The sequence below is a fragment of the Globicephala melas genome, chromosome 21 (assembly GCF_963455315.2).
Source record: "Globicephala melas chromosome 21, mGloMel1.2, whole genome shotgun sequence".
Taxonomy (NCBI): Eukaryota; Metazoa; Chordata; class Mammalia; order Artiodactyla; family Delphinidae; genus Globicephala; species Globicephala melas.
In genome coordinates, this window is record NC_083334.1 from 31628424 (window position 1) to 31640209 (window position 11786).

At 49.5% G+C, this 11786-nt stretch overlaps 1 protein-coding gene across 1 annotated transcript in view; it reads right to left on the reverse strand.

Annotated features, from left to right (window-relative positions):
• ZMAT4 (zinc finger matrin-type 4) overlaps positions 1-7507 on the reverse strand; it is a 343860-nt gene extending 336353 nt beyond the window's left edge. The window contains exon 1 of the mRNA XM_030834018.2: positions 7372-7507. The gene's annotated coding sequence lies outside the window, so the exon portion shown is untranslated. The remainder of the gene's footprint in view (positions 1-7371) is intronic.
• Positions 7508-11786: the final 4279 nt, after the last annotated feature.

Here is an 11786-nt window from a genome sequence, read left to right on the forward strand (position 1 = left end):
GTTAGCAAATTATCTTCCCACAAGCTAAGTCTGAAAACATCCATTTGCCGGTACTCTTAACAGCACTGATACCCATTTTCCTTTTTGCTCATCTACTAGCTGGGCAATAATATCTTGCTTTTAATTCTGTATTTTAGTGATTAGTGAGGTCGGACACTTTGGCATAGTTTTCTGGACGTTTCTCCTTCTTTGCATGTGAATGATCTCTTTACATCCTCTGCCCACTTCTCTATCAGGGGACAGGCTGATTGGTTAATACTCTATGGAGAAGAGAATTAGTCCACAGCCGCCTCTGATGATTCTGCCCCTGTGTTTAAAAGTCCCCTCCATTAAGGCATTAATGCTAATGCTACCTTATACCCTTTTCCTGTTGTTTAAACCCATTTGCTCTCATCCTGTCTTCGGGGGGGGCACCCCTCTCTTTCATCTAATAGTGGGACCTTCCCTCTCACCTGTCAGCCCCTTCTCCAGGGATGAATAATTCCTCTTCATTTTTGCCTGATCTAGTGTAACTCATGAAGCCAGAGGATCACCCTCTGACGGTCCCTCACCGTCTTAGACTTCTTCCTCCAGGCCCTCATGCTTTCTCCCCTGAACAGCAGCAAATGACTTCGGACCCGGCTTCTGCATCCCAGGCTTGCCCCTCCCCAACCTCACCACCCCACCCCACCCCCACGCTCTCCATTCCCATCTCATTTTCCCTAAATGCAAACGTGACTGTCTTTTCCTGCCTAAAACCCTTCCGCCCCTGAGTTTGGCCAGCTGGTCCCTCCCTACCTGGGGCACCGGTACCTCCTCCTCCCACACCCCCCAAACATCCCTCGTGTACTCAGATGGAGCCACTCCAAGTGTTACCCACGGGGCGCTGGCGCCCGCTGCTTCCTGCTTCTGGGTCTTGACCTGTGGCTGCCCTGTCTCCCCCAGCCACCTGGGGGGATCCGGTTTATTTGTCAGGTCCCCCCGCCCCCCACCGTGTTCCTCTCTGCAGGAGGCCTCCTCTGACCACGCCAAGTAAGGGCACCCAGTGCAGCCTGCATCCGGGCCCCCCACTGTCACGCTTACGACACCGCCTTGTATCGGTAGCGCACAGCACCCACACTGAGGGCAGAAGTGACAAGTCAGCTGAAGGTCCTTCTGAATAAAAAGGACATGGGGGAAGCAGGGCTGGGACGAGAGCACCCTGGGCTGGGACTGGTGACCCAGGTTCCATGCAGTGGTTCACAGCACGCGTGGGCTCTGGACAAGACACTTCACCAGTCACCTTTACCCAACGAAACAGAATTTTGAATTTCACTTGGATTCTCGTTTCTAAGAGAAGCTTCTGCAACGTGGGGCTGAAATTCTACCTTCCTTCTGGCCAGACTTGATTCACCTTTGGGCAGACGCACCTCCTGGATGCTCGGAGGCCCAGGGCAGGGTGCACACTTCCGCAGAGGGGGGCTGTCTCAGGGCCCAGAGGCTCCCTCTCCTTCTGTGGACGAGCTCCGCAGCCCCCGGGTTTCCTGTCTTCCCCCGGCTACCCACCCCTCCTCTCCCTTCGTCATCTTCGCAAGCTCTCTCCATCCCTCAAGCCTGTCTCACATGCAGGGTAGTCCAGCCCCTGGCGGCTCACGGTGTCCCCTCCCGCTTTGGCCTCTCTGCATCTTCTCTCCCGGCCATTCCTTGGACAGACAGCCCCCTTGGCTGCCTCCGGGGCTGACGGTCCTTCCACAGAGGTTCCCTCGGAAGAATCACACCTACCTTGTTCCTGGAAGAACCCCACCCTGACCCCTGGTACCTGCCTCAGTGCTCAGGAAGCCTTCATCAGCACAAAGACACGCCCGCGGGCTGTGGGTGTGCAAGGATCGTGCCCTCCCCGCCGAGCACTCACCCCTAGCTAGCCCAGCACAAACCTTAGTGTTTTATCCCTTTTTTTTTTCAAATAAAATATGTATTCACTTGGTGATGCTCATTTCACCAATTCATCTTGCTGCCTACACGGCTCAAAGCACCACAGGGCAAAGCGGTCCCCAGCCTCTGCCTGGCTCTCCAGAGGGCCAGCCTCTGTGTTCATCCCCAGGCTGCTGGCTAGACAGCATCCCTCCACTACCATCCCTGGGCCCCCAGGGAGCCAGCCTCTGGGCCCTGAGACAGCCCCCCTCTGCGGAAGTGTGCACCCTGCCCTGAGCCTCCAAGCATCCAGGAGGTGCGTCTGCCCAAAAGTGAATCAAGTCTGGCCAGAAGGAAGGTAGAATTTCAGCCCCACGTTGTAGAAGCTTCCCTTAGAAATGAGAATCCAAGAGAAATTCAGAATTCTGTTTTGCTGGGTAAAGGTGACTGGTGACGTGTCTTGTCCAGAGCCCACACATGCTGTGGACCACTTTTATTTCATTTATCCTATGAGGAGTTGGAACTCGACATCTAAAGGCTCTTGCCTTCATAAGCTGCCGATTAAGTCATCCTTTATTTTTTGCCTCTCTCTCTTCCTGGTCCCCGCAGTTCTACCCCATCCCCTCCTCTCCTCCCCAGTGTCTAGCATGCATCCTGCCAACCCTGGCCTTGCAGAAGCCCCTTCCCATCCAATGACAGGGACCAAAGTGTCTGCCATGTAAACCAGGGAAGCCGGAGTTGGTTACACGGTATCAGTAACGGGCACTCAATGACCACTGCAGACTGCAGGGCTCCCTGTCTCTGCCATTTGGATAGATAGAGGCAGCAGCCCAGAAAAAGGAAATGGCCCTTCAATTTCGAAACAAGGAAAGAAATGAGCTACAAAGCAGGTAACACTGACTGGGGATGGAGGACCTTGATTCTGATCCCGGCTCTGCCATCGGGTCACCGTGTGACAACGCCAGGCCTCTCACCTCTCTGGGCCTCGTTCGCCACATCTGGAAATGAAAGGTTAGACCTGAGGAGAGGTCCTCAAGCCACAGACAGGGTCTGGCCCTCAGGCAGCAGCAGGAGGGCAGCTCGGCTTGGTCGGCTCCGTCCCTCGGACTGACTCTCGGTCCCTTTGATGCCCCAGAGCACAGGCGAGGTCTCAGAGACATAAACAAGGACCCTCATCAGGAATGGGCCAGAATCCCTGCACTAGACGGCCCCTGCCTGTCGCCTCACCACAGTCCCCTGCCTCGTCCTCCAGCTGAATCTCCTGCTCATCCGTTTCCTAAAGATCATCATGGAGGCTCCGAACCTTCCCTTTTTAACAGCTCTTGCTGATGGAAAATTCTTCCTCATACCTAATCTAAGTCCATCTGCTGCAATTTCTATCTATTTTCTCTCGTTCAGTCCTTACTGGAGATGGAGAACAGCTGGTCGCCATCCTCCATATAACATCCCCTCCTAAACCAAAATCAGTTATTACATCACCCCTCAGCCTGTTTTCCTTCTGGTACAGCAGCCACCATTCCTTCCGACCTGCCTGCATGGAACTCCGGCTCTGGGAGCATCGCTGAACGCCGTGGCCGGCGCCAGAGCAGCTCTGTAAACCCGAGTCCTTCTGGAGCTGTTACATCCCCAGCTGGATTTAGGACCCGGGTGGCAAAATGCAGAGAGAAGGTCAGAGCAGAAAAGGATGGATGAGAACACAGTCCAAGCCCCGGGCTTTACAGGAAGGTCAGAAAAGGAAAATAGATGCAGTGCCCAAAGTCCAATCTGAGGAATCCAGCTTCAGCTGCTGGACCCCAAATCCTGCCAGCACTGCGCCCCGAGTAACTGCAGCGTATCCACGGGTAAGAGCAAAACGAGCCTTAACGGAAAAGCAAAGAGCCACAATCGCCCAGACGCTCCCGATCCACACTCACGTCCCCCATCCCGTTAGCAGACAAATGAAACTCCACCCTGAATACCACTAAGAGCTCAAACACCTCGAAAGTCACAACACTGTTAACTATTCACACTTTAGTACGAATAAGTCAACGGATCCTAACTCTTGGTAGAGAGATTTAGGGGTGAGGAGAGAACAAAAAACAAAGAATGGGAGGCTGACCAAACAAACGCCACCGCGTGCTGGTTTCCAAGGTCAGTCCTGCGCATGGAGGCTACGGGAGGGTGGGGCTCAGCACAGCCGGTGGGTCTGTGCCCACCGGCCTCACACAGGGCGGCTGCACCACCCCAGGTGCCCCGTGAGGTCTAGAACTGAACACAGTGCTCCCCCAGGGCCAACGCCAGGTGCATTCCAGAATTCCTGACACCCCTGGTTCACTGTTTCAGAATTAAGGTGAGCGTGGTGTCTAATATTAAATCTCAACCTCTAGGGCGCCCTTAAGTGATGGCAAGGAAGAACCAGAAGGGAAGAAAGAAAAGACAGGCATCTATTGGGATGAAGTAAGACGGTTCAGGTCCCAGCTTCAGTGTGAAACTGCTCCCAAAAGTGAGGAGGGAGGAAGGGACCACACGAGTGTACGGAAAAGGGAGACGAGCGAATTAGTCACTGATAATTTGGGCTACGAAATGGTCCTAAGTGAAGAACGAAGAGGAAAAATACGAGCAGAGCGAACGCATTTCAAAACAGCCTTCACCGCATCTTGAATAAACAGAAGCATCCCACTCGAACCTCTCCACCTTTCAGAGGCCACTCCAGACTTATTTCCGACCCCCAGACACACCCCAGCCCCCAGGATAACTGGGAGTTCACACATCCACCAGAGAAAAAGAAGACGTTTCAACACTTAACACAATAAACGTGCTGATTTGATTTCCCCCAAACCGCAACACTAAATCTTAAGATAGAAGACTCAAAGGCTTGTCTCTGATCAAAATCTTAATATGTTTTCTACCCTACTTCAGGGGAAGTAGCGTGATTGGCACAAGATGACAGGATCAAAGCAGACTGGCAAACAGATTATTTACTGACGTGTTGATGATGAAAGGAATGGGAAAGAGAAGCAGAAAAGTAAGGAAGGGACTTTGGCCAGGTAGATGACCCAGGGCTTGTGAAAGCAGAAAGAGGAAACCCCTTCACAGCACAGTGGTTGAAGGAGAGAAATCCTGTTGGGCCAGCTGGGGAGAGACCTATGAATGGTGCCTATCCGGGGTCCAGGCTCAAGCCACCACGTCTGATGAAATGACGAGTGACAAATTTAATTTCCTGAACACTAATCAGTCCCTTCAGACACAAACAGGTGCCTGGCTTCACAAGGAACCAATCAGCCCATCACCAGCCAGCAATGAAATTCTCCGCACTGGATCACGCAGTGGTTGGACCCTGGGTTTCACGCCCCATCCGAGGTGAAGTTGCAGTGATGGGGTTTTGAGACTCTTCAATTATTCTTCAGCTCCCATTATGCTTTTTTTAGCCTAAAGTTGTTATTTTAATGATCTGTGTTCCAAATAGGGAGCTACAAGGAAGACTGCAGAGGAGGAGAGGGAAGGAGGAAAGCAAGTGTTTCCAGTGTGTCCCACTTGTACTTTGCAGCTCCCTCTGCCCCCTCCCCCACCCAGCCTTCTAGCTCCGCATGAGTCACTGCTCCAGAGCCGGTTTCAAAGCCTTACTTTGAATGTCCTCTATCACGATAGAAATCTAGCAGATCGGCATCGGTGGGAGGGATCCACAATTTTGCTACCTGTCCCCGGTTCTAGATACCCCTCCAACTCCAAAGCACGTTCTCGTGTTATCACTGCCTTCATGAAAACCAAGGTGCCCCTTTTCAAAATCTCCCACCTGCTGGATGTCTTCTCTCATGGGCTCTCTGAGGGTCACCTGCCCCAGACAGACCACAGAGGAGAAGGTCTTGGGCCAAAGATGCCCCAACAGGCAATAAAAGTTCAGCCTCCGCTCCAGCCTCCCAAACACAAAGGCATTCTCCTTTGCGGGGCTGCAAGCTTGTTTTGTTTACTGCCAGGCAACATGTACAGAGGAGAAAGCTGACTGTATCCTGACCAAGAAAAACAAAAGTCGGGCAGCTGGGTTTCTTTTTAAGCATTGTGAATAGAGCTTCAGCAATAACATCTCCCACCCGAAACGGCTATGTAAAGGAGGTAGAGGAGAAGCCCTTGTGGAGGTTAAAGAAAAAAAGAATTAAAGAGTGAATGTGATTTGTGGAGCCGGAGAACAGAGGCGTCTACACCTCGGCGGGAAGGGTGTCCTGCGGACCAGGTGTCTGGAGGAGTCCTCCCAGCACATCCCCATCCTGCCAGGACTGGGAACCGAACTTCCCAGCTTCGGGTCTAGGCTAGAAGTCAGAGGGGCTCAGGGATTTGGAAGATCAGTCCTGGACCAGCAGCTTCTGAGGACCCGGCAGGTGGGAGGACACACCTGGCGGTGTGCCGTGGACCGTTCATATAGGGGCTGCCTGCCCCAAAGCAGGAAGGAAGTTTAAGACCAAGAACTTCACCTTCTCCCACGGGGACCCTGCTTCCTAGGAGGCCCACTGACCTAACACCTCCCGGGTGGCAGAATGTGGGGAGAAGGACTTCTTCTCAGGACCACAAGTGGGACTAAGAGCCAGCAGGGCCCTTGTCGTCCTAACTGTTCATAAATGAACAAGGATGCTACGTACCTGGACCAGCCTCCTGCCGTGGCCAGCCCTTTACTTGAAGAGTGGTCATCACAGGCAGCAGGGCTGGTGGTACCAGCAGCCCCTCAGCCCCCCATGCACCCAGAGCCTCGGGCTTCCTTAGCACCCTACAGCCTGTCCCTGGTGAGGGTGTAACCTTCACACGGGATGCAATTTCATTCCATCCCCTTTATTTCAGTACGCACCAAGCCCAGAGAGTCTGCCAGAGTTTGGGGGAGCTAATCAGTGGAGTGATGGCTTTTCCTCTGGGAACCGTTTTGTTGGTTTCTCACCAAGTTATGTGACAGGCAGACGCCCATCAGGTCAAACCGGACAGTCGCCCACACCCCAGGAAACGTCTCCTTCCCCCACATCAAGTGAGCAGAGACAGAGTCGGCAAGGGGGAGGGGTGAGGAAGGAGACAGAAGTTTGAGGAAGGACTCAAGCTGAAGGTCACAAGAGTTGGGGGACAGTAGGATAAGGTAAAGTCAAGGGGGGCAGACCCCATGGTGGAAAACCCAACCAACCCATCAGGCTTCCCAGAATCAGCCACCCAGCAATGGGTCCGCCAGGAAGCAGTACATCCAGGGTTCAACCCCCTTCACCCAACAAACCCAAATCTACACCCCAACCGGCAGGCACCCTAGCCCAAGACTAGACCTATTTCCACAGACCTGAGCGCGGCTGAGAGAGTATAAACAAATCCAGTTCTAGACAGCGCAGAAGTTTCCCAAACCGTCAGCTTGTTTTCCTCCCAACAAAAGACGGTGATTTCCCTCCGCTGTCACATTTCCTCCCCTAAACTTTTCTTTCTGCAACCCCTCTACAGAGGCTAAACTGCAAGCCACTGAGGACAGAAACCAAGAGCAGCCCCGCCGGGATGCAGCAGGAGTACCTTTTCCGTGGAGCAGCGGGGCCGGTGCCCAGAGGCTCGCTGCCCTGCCGAGCCGTGGAGGGCTGCTGTCGGGATGGAGCACGCTGAGGATTGCGCGTCCCTGTCTCTGCGACCAAACCCTTCGGCGGCTCGGACCAACTGTGCTAGCGATGCACTTAGCAATTATCTGCTGGCGCTGACGCCCCGCCCTCTGCTCCTGCGATTGGCTCCCGGGTCCCGGGCAGGACTGCATTGGTTTCAGACGACCTCACTCATTGCCTTGGCTCCTACTATTATCTGAGCCATCAAAGGAAATAATTCCAGGTTTCATTGACAACCTGTAAGGCTCTTCTCCGGCCCGGTGTGGGAGCAGCCCTGGGAGTCCAGTGGAGGGAAGAGGGGCAGAGTAGAAAAAGTGGGGGTGGGAGAGAGGGAGAGCCGAGAAAGGGTGGAGGGTGAGAGAGAGAGAGGGAGGGAGGGAGGGAGGGAGGGAGAGAGAGACAGACAGAGATGGAGAGAGAGGGGGAGCTATCAAGCAATCAGATTCCTGCACCAGCATTTTAACTTCCACAAACCAGAGCCCATAGCAACAATTTTCTGGCCTTATTTTTCCCCCAACTGGTGAATGTTCCTGAGGGCAGGGAGAGATATGACGGTGGTGTTTCTGCCTGTGTAACACGGGCTCTGGGAAGCAGAGCAAGGTAAGGGCTGGAGGAATCTAGTGATGTATTTCCCGGGCCACCCTGGAGGGCATGTGAAGGTCGTTTTAGATTATTTAGGAGGACAGATGATGCACCTTCCCTGGATTTATCCATCCGTTCTTTCCCACATGGTCCACCTCAGCCCCCAGCCGGAGAAGACAGTTTCCTTTTGCACCTTATTCAGTCTCAGGAGAGCTGATTTTAAAGTCTGCGAAAGTCTGGGAATCCTCACTGGCCTCACAGGGAGGTCCAGAGAGATAGGCATTCCCCAAGCTAGTAATCCTGCTTGGACCCTGACTCTTGCTTGTTCTCACGTGGCTTCAGTGAATTGCTTAGACTCACATCATCAACCAAAGCAAGGAAGGAGAGGAAAAGGAGCTCATCAAGGGGTGAGAACAGTCCAAATGCTTGTCCTTGTTCAACAAGGAATCATAGAGCATGAGTCTTGCCCTTTTTCTTTCCTTAGTGTACATTTTTCACTGTGTGGAAAGGACATCATTTGATAGCAGACATCATTTGATAGCTGAATTCTTTAAGAGGAAGAAAAAGAATTTTAAAAGGGCCTTTTAAAGGAAGCTCTTGGAATATCAAATTTCAGATTAGTTAGAACTAGCCTTTCACCCTTTTCCTTCTGGGGTCCACATGTCTCTGAGTCCAGGCTATGGTTCCAGTTCGTCCCCCGTAGCCTCAGACAATTGCAATCTTTATCACCATCTGCATCCTTGGAGGCAAAAGTTCCTCCTGCCCTGTTCAGTGAGCTTCTCCTTCATGGGGATATGCCTGGCTTCCCTAAACACATTGCAAGCTCTGTAGGGGCAGAGCCGGTATCATGTATATCTTTATAACTCCAGTGAGAGCACATAGCACTCAATAAGTGGGCTGACTAATAAAACCCAATTCAAAATGTAGAGTGTACCTCTGAGCCTCTTGGCATCATTATTCCACTGTGATCACTCATCCAGCTGGCGGGGTGGGGAAGGGGCCCATCCTGGATTCCAGGAGGTAAAAATTCAGGACAAAACACTGTGACAGCTACCACCATCCCTCCAAGCTCTCAGTGCCCCTATTCTCTCCGGAAAATGAGGCAGCTCTGCACTCCATGTCTTCTTACTCCCTCGAGCGCTGGAAGGAAATGAGAAGATGAGGGACACACATTTTATTTATGAGACATATACCTCAAAATATTAAGTCATTTCCATAGTGGCTTTCCAAACATCAGCATGGCTAAAAGGAGAGTAACCCTTATTAGGAGTCAAAAACTAGGACAAGGAATGTAGCAAAGTATTTGTTTTTCTATTTCCTTCCTTTGTCTAGGTGAAATTCTTACAAAGCCACAAGGATGAAATTAAACTTAGCTGTTCATTTGAAATTAACCCTGTCCCAGAAAACCTGGCATGTTCAGTCATGTAGTAAAAGCCATAAATAATACTTTTATGATTTAAGCCATAAGATTTCCACTTCCACAAGAAAGCAGAGAGCAAGAAGGAGGCGATATGGGGATATATGTATATGTACAGCTGATTCAGTTTGTTATACAGCAGAAACTAACACACCATTGTAAAGCAATTATACTCCAATAAAGATGTTAAAAAAAGAAAAAAAAGAATGCCTTTGATGGGCTCAATAATAGACTGGACAAGACTGAGGAAAGAACCAGTGACCTTGCAAACCTGTCAACAGAAACTCCTGAAGTTGAAGGGCAAAGAATAAAAGAATGAAAAAAAGAACAAAATGCCCCCCAATCTGGGACAATTACAAAAGATGTTAACACTTGAGTAATGGGAAACCCAAAATAACAAGAAAGAAAGAAGCAGAAGTCTATTTGAATAATGGGTGGAATCCACAGATACAGGAATCTCAGAGAACATGAAGCAGGATAAATACCAAAAATTAGACACCTGGGCACATCATACTCAAACAGCAGAAAACCAAAGACAAAGAATATCTTAAAAGAAACCAGAAGATATTAGGAAGCAGCTTGCCTCTAGAGTAACAATGATATGAACTGAGCAAATCTCTTGTCAGAAACCATGCAAGCAAGAAGAGAGTGAAGTGTTTAAAGTGTTGCAAGAAATAACCCCAGCAAACTAGAATTCTGTATTCAGTGCAATTATCTGTTAAACATGAAGGAGAAATAAAAACTTTCTCAGACAAACAAAAACTAAGGAAATTTGTTGCCAGTAGACCTGCCTTGCAAGAAATATTAAAAGAAGTTATTTAGCAAGTAAAAAAAGGATATAAATCAGAAACGCAGAGCTGTATAAAGGAAGAAATAAATGAAGGTAAAATGAAAAAAAATGCAGGCTTCAGCTCTGTGCCTTCACACTGTCCCACTTCTCCCCCTTAAAAAAAAAAATAAGAGAAATAACTAAATTATAAGAACTCTCTTGAGCACCTATCAAAGGTTCAGCCATCCTCAAAGGAAAATGAAAGCATTTCAAGTGATTTTCTAAAATGCTTTGTCTGCCAAACAGCAAGTCCTTACATGTACTTTTTGCCTTTTGAAGATGAGAGAGAGAGAGAGAGAGCTGTAAACAGTTGTTTATGTCAGTGCCTTTTAAACTGCCTGGTGGTGGTGGGATGAATTGGGAGATTGGGATTGACATATATACACTAGTATGTATAAAATAGATAACTAATAAGAAGCAGATGTATAAAAAATAAATAAATAAAATTCAAATAAATAAATAAACTGCCTGGTCATAAAATATTCTCTTTGAGAGAAGGATGATCCCTTTGTGTTAGATCAACTGCTTAATTCTGAGAGTTGGAGAACACAGATTAAGTATGCGGATTCCCCTGGTGCTTGCATTTGTATTAAGTGTCAGCTCCATACCATTTAAGTGCATTGAGGCATGAAATGTACCGAATTCCATCTTGTGGGCAGTGCCCTGGCTAAAGTGGTCCATTTCGACTTAACAATTTCAGTGCATTAGTGACCTGAAAGGCTTTGGAGGGGGTTCACGTTCCATTTTCAGCAATTAATGGAAGGCTGTGGGTTGCTTTATCAAAATACAAATTAAACAGCAGCCGTTGGAGCTCCCTGTCCTTCTTGTGGGTAACCACCTGCTACAACAAATTACCCTGACCCGCAGCGGAGGCTGGAGAAACCCTGTGTTTGCCCTCCTGCTTATACCATTTTGTCAGTTATCATTTATTTATGCCAAATTCTGTTCCTAAAAGGGAGAAGAGGAGAATAAACCTAGGCAATGCCAAGAAAAAAGGAAATGTGTGAAAATGGGAGAAAAAACAACAACAGAAAAAAGAAAGGGTGACTTTCAACCTTACATCTTTGCTGATTGAGTTGAGCCACACGATACTGCCTTGGAAAACATGAAATTAGCAGTATTTCTGAAAACCAGCATTGGATGGATGAAGGGACAGCTTCCGAAGTAGAGAAACTTGGAGGAACATACTCACAGCTTTCCCGTTCTGGCTGATGGCTGTTGTGAAACTTGATGTAATCTGATTCCTGCCCCCAACACCCACCCACTCCATTCCCCAAATCAAACCTGTGGAGCCAGTGACATTTCCTCTAAGTATAAGAGGAGATTGTGGTTGCCAGGAAGGTGTCAGTCACCGTGAACCATTCTTAATGATTTCATTAATTACCAGTGAGCCTTCAGAAAGTTGGTATTAAAATAGACAGGGCTTCCTGAGCTTTGAAGACAGTATTTTACTATTTAAAATACGCTGCTAAATAAAAGCAGGCGATTCTGGGGGTTTCAAATCATG